General features: G+C 44.6%; 1 non-coding gene across 1 annotated transcript; it reads left to right on the plus strand.

Annotated features, from left to right (window-relative positions):
• The first annotated feature begins 4114 nt into the window (after positions 1-4114).
• Positions 4115-4186, plus strand: TRNAE-UUC (transfer RNA glutamic acid (anticodon UUC)). Its single transcript has one exon. It is a non-coding gene; the product is annotated as a tRNA-Glu (tRNA).
• The last annotated feature ends 2765 nt before the right edge of the window (positions 4187-6951 follow it).

Below are 6951 nucleotides of genomic sequence, written 5' to 3' on the forward strand. Positions count from 1 at the left end.
TCTTGATGAGAGAGCCAAGAGCACCAGCAAGGGCCAGAGCTGCATGTGACACGAGAGCTAAGATGGAAAAAACACTTGACATCTTTTCTGGGTTCAGCTTGCACAAGTAATTAAACATTTAAAAAGATCAACTTATTCTAGTAGTTGGTGAGATTCTTCCTCCTCTTTGACAGAGCCGAATAGAACACTCAGAACATATTTTCCATGCTGCTCAGATCAGGATTGATCATAGGTAGTATGAGAGCACCTGGAAAGCAGACCCTGAGCATCCACGGGACAGAGACCCCCCCCAGCTTCAGTCAGCGGCGCACGAGGGGTCTGTGTCGTTGTGCTCCGCCTGTCGTCACTGTGTTGCTCTCACCAGCATCTCTGAGAGCCCTTGACCTTTTTGAGTTTCTATAAATACATTTAAGATTCAAAGTAAGTTGAACTGTCTGCTGTAGTTCCCATTATGTGCTTAGTTTTTTCATTTCTCAGGTCAGACACTGAAAGGCATCAGGAAAGCTTTTCAATTTCTCTCCCAAGTTGGCTCAGGTTTATGGTGGACCAAAGCCTGCCATTCAGTTACTTGCTGAACTTTAACCACATCCTTAAGCTCACCCTTATTCAGGAACGCTCTTAAACCTGAGCTAAAATCCTAAGAAATTTAAATGTTTTAGTAAACCTGGGAGGCCTTGGGCCTGCTACTCCATCCTGCAGCATCATTCTCTCTGACACAGGCAGGGCTGAGCTTGACATCTCTTCTTCAGCAGATTTTTTTCCATGTGGGTTGTTACCAGTCCACCATGCACGCAGCAGCATCCATCCATTCATCCATTTATCCATCCACCCATCCACCCATCCCTCCATCCCTCCATGCCTCCATCCATCCATCCATCCATCCATCCATCCATTCATTCATCCATCCATCCTTCCATCCATCCCTCCATCCATTCATTCATCCATCCATCCTTCCATCCATCCCTCCATCCATTCATTCATCCATCCATCCTTCCATCCATCCATCCATCCATCCATCCATCCTTCCATCCTTCCATCTATCCCTCCCTCCCTCCCTCCCTCCTTCCTGGCCCTCCCTTTGCTGAGCCTAATCCTTCGCCTCGTGCAGGGGCAAGCAGACGACCAGTAACACGAAACACGTCAGCAGCTGGGGAGGAGGTGCGAGTGGCTGTTACGGATCTAATTAGGCACGGAGCCCTTCAGGCACCCACGCGCTGCTGATCCAGCTCCCGCTGAGACGGTGCGAACGCCCAGACGGATCCAGCAGCTCCGCAGGGCGATGCCTCTGCTGCCAGCATCCTCGTGGGCTGGGTGACTGCGGAAAAGGAAAGGGTTAAACCCGGGTAATTAATATAAGGAGACTGTTCATTATTATAAGATGTCTGTATATCATTAAATTTCATTTGAGCTTTAATTAGACAATTCTTTTTTTATATATAAAAGTCTTTGTTGTGTCAATTAGTTGATTGACTATCATCTGGTTTCTGGGTTAGTGAAACCTGATCCGTTGTGAATGAATTTGTTTATCAGGGAAAAGGGACCAGGGAATGGAAAAAAATTCAATTAAATGTCAATGTGTAGAGTGACAAGCAGCATTCGATAGGGCTTTTAGTTTAATTGCTTGTATTTCATTAAGAAATTTATTTATCATGAGAATTCCTCATTTTCAAAAGATCTTGGATGACTTCTAGTTTGATTTTTTTAGGTACACTTACAGTATTCTAAAAATATAGAGCACTCTTTTTAAATTAAAACAAGTACTTTACTGTGGCATATCCCGAGACTTTTACATCACCGACATATGCAGTGACAACCTTTTGAAGACATCCGCATTCAGACTGATGGGGACGGGGTGTATCGCCTCATTGTGTGTTTGAGAGGCCGTCGTCAAAGATTTGCCATTCCCTCATTCCCTCTATTACTCCATTGCCAGTGAATGCACTGAAAACAGTGTGTTAATCTGCGAGTCTGCATGAGTCGAAAATTACTCAGCTCTCAGCCCTGGGAACACATTGGAAGATCTGCTTTAAAACTTTTAAAGGCTGTAAATCCCTCGGGGAGGAATGGTTTTCATTTTTATTTTGTTTGGATTCCAGCTCGTCACTTGTGGTTGAAAAATGAAAATGAAATAGCTTTTGGTAGGGGACTGGCAGGCACCCTCACATTATTGCATGTTTGGTGTGAGCTGGTGCAGTTGTATAAGAGTATCCCCTGGAGTACAGATCATCATATCTGTGTAATGAGGTTTATTTTGGTAACTTTCTATTTATTTCTAATGCAGCACAAAAAGTGTGGGTAGATAAGTGTCCAGCTTGGTTTGCTTGAGAGAGAGTAACAGGCTTCCAACAAAGCTTCCAAATAGAAAATGAATGATTATTTTCCTGTAGGCTCAGGGAAACATAGGAGCAAGTAATCCCCATATGCATACGTGTAAGTGGCTAGAGAGCTGAAGCCAAGGAGCCCCTCTGATGTCCTTTGCTAATGCAGGAAACCCTGATGTACATCACTTCGGTCATCTTGAAACCAGCCTCATTTGGTGTCCTCAGTAGATCCATTTTTTTTTTTTTTTTTTAGTTTTTAAGGCCCTAGGAGCAGGGGGTGTCTCTCTGTGGAGCTGTGTGGGGCCCATCAGACATCCTGGTAAAACCCCTGGGATAGTCAGTATGGTAAGTAGCTTTAATGAGTGTTAATTATACCCAGAACATGGGGCATTATGCTTTTTTCCTGAAACTCACCAGTACAGTTCAGCATTTTCTGTTGTGTCTGTATTCTGTTCCCCTAATTGCTTAGAAAGTACAGCCTGGACATGGTATGCTCTTGGAAACTTGTTATTTCTCTTAATGATGAGAATTCACTTTCCAAAAGTTCCAGTAAGACATTGGGAAGCAATGCATGAAGTGGCTGGCAATAATGTCTTCCCTGAGCATTTTGCCCACAGCACGACACAGGCATCATGACTAGGACCAGGAAGCCTGGTCTGTTATATAAGCAAACCAGAAAAGCAGGACACTGGGAAGAACTCCTTTCTTGGGAGGAACTACCACTTTACAAATGTGCTTGAGGGACACAAGGTTTGGACAGAGCAGAGCTTATATGGGTGAAGAGTCAGTATTTCCCCTGAACCTGTTGAAGAGGGTGGAGAAAACAAACAAAAAAAAAGAGACAGTCTTTCCAGGCAAACTTCAAGGCAGACCATATTCTGTGTATTGACTACTAGGCATTCTCATCCCATACTTTCACCCCACAGGAGCCTCGCAACTGAAAAACCAGTAGAGATACCCCCCGTCTACCAAGCCATGAGCCAGTGGTGGAGACTATTGCAGGGAAGTGCTGCAGGAAGTTGGTTCAGTAAGCTGAGCAGCTCCATCCTATCAGTCACAAATGTTTTGTTTTCATCTCTAAGTAGCTGAAGAAGTGTGTGCCTATCAGTAAATCTCCATCATCCCAACTGCAGCGTGTTTCCTCAGATAAGGGTGCTGTGTAATGGCAATTATGTTTTCATTTGTTGTGAGAAAACTTAATACGCTGAGTGGCAGAAATATTATTCATCCTCTGTTAATTATGAGCTACTTACTGTAGGGAATCATGCAAAAACCAAAAATGTAATCAAATAAAATAAAAAGGAAGCGGCTTGAGTGTGTGCCTTCATACCGCACGGAATTAGCTCCTGCAAAGCTCTGCCACCAATTATCGGTTAATAATGCTCGTTGTGCTGGGTTGACCTTGCCTCCAGCGTGGCAGTGATGGAGCTCCCTGTGGAGCCGGGCTCAGGGACCTGTGTGTGGGCAGAGCAGGGGACCAGACTCCGGGAGCATCTGATGCACTGAGCAAAGACTTGTGTGAGGGGCTAATTCTGCTCCTGTGTATCCTGTCGTGGGACTAGACTAGCTTCACTGGCTTAAACAGAGCTGCAGAGAGAGTCAAAGCAGCATCCCAGCAGTATCACAGAGCTCAAGTGGTTGTGTTTTATTTTTGCTGTGTTTTCCTCCTCTGAGCTTTGGGATATACCATGAAAGAAAAGAATGGGGTGGTGCTATAGGGCTCTAGGGCCTCCCTTGGGAGCAGGAGCTCATTGGAATCCAAGACCAGGTAACTGGCACAAGCAAATATGTGGTCCCACATGGTCTAGCGGTCAGGATTCCTGGTTTTCACCCAGGCAGCCCGGGTTCGACTCCCGGTGTGGGAAGAGCTGCATTTAACACTGTGTCTGTTTTTGGGCTGCCCTGAACAAGAAAGACCTGCAAGTCCAGTAGAGGCCACCAGCATGGGCAGGACAGAGCACAGCACAAAGAAGGAGACCCTAAATGCTGGATCTGGTCTGTTCAACCCAGAGAAGACAAGGGAAAACTGTTTGCTCACTGCAGCTGCCTGATGAGACGTAGAGAAAGAGCCTGGCCAGCTCTTTTCAGAGGTGCAAAGTGGAAGGACGAGAGGCAACATGTGCAAGTTGGAGTAAGGCAAGTTCTCAGCACCCTCAAGGTGGGTGCTGAAAAACTGGAATTGGGACTCAGAGAAATTGTGGATCTCTGTTTTTGGAGCTATTCAGAACTCCACTAGAAAAGGCCTGAGAAATGTGCTACAGCTGGACTTATTTGGAGCAAGAGGTTGGTCCAGAGATGTTCAGAGGTCCCTCCTGACCCAGATTATTCTACTACTCTCATTCAATTTGTCTCAAGAGACAGCCAGAATCTATCCTATTACAGCTTGGAATCCCAGCCCTCTAGGAAAACTGTCCCAGTATTACGAGACTTGATCATGGCCAAACAGACACTTAGAAACAGAGGAGCTCAGATGACCAGGGATAAGGACATTGGACAAGTCTTGCGACACACATGAGATGGGACAAGGCAGGAGCAGACAGGAGTGAAGAAGGATGGGAACAAGGTTGGGTCAGAGCCTGAAACTCCCAAAGTTGGGAAATACCAAGGATGTGCGGCAGTGCCAACAAGTGGGGATTCCAGCCTGTGACTCATACTGCAAAGTGGGAACATTATCCTTGGGCTGTGACTAGTGTTTCAAAATGTTCATTCTTGGAAAGTGTTAGGATGTTTTTAATTTCCCCAGGGACAAGATAGAAGGTTCTTCACCACAGTGAGCTGCCTAAGCTCTCTTCACCTCTCTAATGACCCCGGGGATGGCTCTTCCATGATGCTGGTTTACCTTAGAAATCAGTGATATGCCAATCTGCCTTGAGAGCAGTGAAAATTGCACAAAATCATTTATTTGAGATCTCAAGGAAAACTTCTTTGAACAAACTATCGAGGAAGTAAGGCTGGAAACACTGCATCCCTGATGGCACTGCTGTTGTGACAGCATATCTGTACATCCTTCCTCAGCAGCCACAGACCAGCTACACTGGGCCTCTAAAACACTTATTCATGGGCAAGAATTGGTCCTGTGGGTAAGAAAAGAATGAAATAGCTAGGGTGCAATTTGTACAACAGCTCAACACTGGGTGAGAACTGTTGGTAATGTGTTTTTGAGCGCTGTAGGCTTAATAGACTGACACAATGCAGCAGGCGCCTTAATTCCCAAAACAAGATTCCCTTTTTTTTTTTTCTTTTTTTTTTTCCCAAAATGTCATAAGTAGCAATTGTAATATTGCTAAGGGGAAGATCATCATAGATCTATACCATATCTAATGAGAAGCTTCCTTTTGAGCTCAAACCAGTAAATATAGAAAAGGAGGGAGGGACTACCTAAATTTGATTTTACCTCCCCTGTGAGTAGAATACAACGACGCTTTTACAGAGGTATCTATCTGCTAGCTCTGCACAATGATACAAGACCTGGATGTTTCAGAATTCAATGACACTGTTGAGTAACTTCGCCTTTGTCGCATAAGTATTTCCAGCTGAGTTGCTCAGATCATAATAGAGAACTCATCAGACCCACAACTCTATCACCAAGTACCAATCCTAAAAAGGACACAGGCTGCAAACAATGTGATTTGAGTCATTTGAATAATGACCGAATTGTTGACTGCTTAGATCTTTCCAGGAATGACCAGGAACAGGATCAAAAAAAAAAAAAAAAAAAAAAAAAAAAAAAAAGAACTGAGATTCATTATCTCATCCCTCAGCTCTGCTGCCGGTATTGAAGGAGCAGATGCTTCCTTACTGTGCAGAAAACCATCGTGTGAAACAGTATTTTAACAGCTTTATCTGATACATTATATCTCACTGTCAAACACAGCAATGATTCCACTTCTATTTGGGTAAGTAATCTGAAAAGAAGGCAGCAATAATCTCTCAGGAGAGCCAGGCACGGGACTAATTACTCCAGCTAGAGATTTGTAAAGACACATTTTCAGTGCTGGGATTTTATCATTCCACAGGGTAATTAAAAGACAACCCTGCCAAAGGAAATTTTACCATCTTAAATATTCTTTTTCCTCTATGAAGAATAACCCTTTCCAAGCTCAGCTTTGGGATCACTTTATTTTCCAATAGCATGTCATGGCTATTCGCGTCACTCATCTCCCATGCAGCTCAAGCTGTGGGAATGCCATGGTCAGGTGCTTGTAAAGACTGGACAGGGATGTGGTGGTTTCTTTGGATGACAGGCGGTGGGAAGGAGGGAGTGAAAGATGCTGGGAACTTGCTGGCTTGAGGCCAAGCCCAGAAGAAATTAGCTGTCCATTGCAGATGTTTAAAGATACACTTCTCCTGGGTAGGTTGATCAGATTGTCAAGTGCCGCACAAAACATCAAGAAATGATCAAAGCCAGAATTTCTGCCTGTGATTCAGTTCTTCAGTAAAGTGCTTCTGAAATCAGGATGAAGCAGCCTGTTCATTGGAATGGGTTATGGATCCACCACTACTGAAACAGGGATCGTGTAATGGGAACAGAAGTGACATCCAGGGCTGTTACAAGGAGAGGTTGGTGTGTGCTCCTAATCACAGGGGTGGCTCTTAGGCCATTCCCCATACTCCCAGGGCTGTCACCATG

This window comes from Tinamus guttatus, unplaced genomic scaffold, assembly GCF_059628265.1.
Source record: "Tinamus guttatus ecotype Peru unplaced genomic scaffold, ASM5962826v1 Tinamus_guttatus_pri_ptg001150l, whole genome shotgun sequence".
Taxonomy (NCBI): domain Eukaryota; kingdom Metazoa; phylum Chordata; class Aves; order Tinamiformes; family Tinamidae; genus Tinamus; species Tinamus guttatus.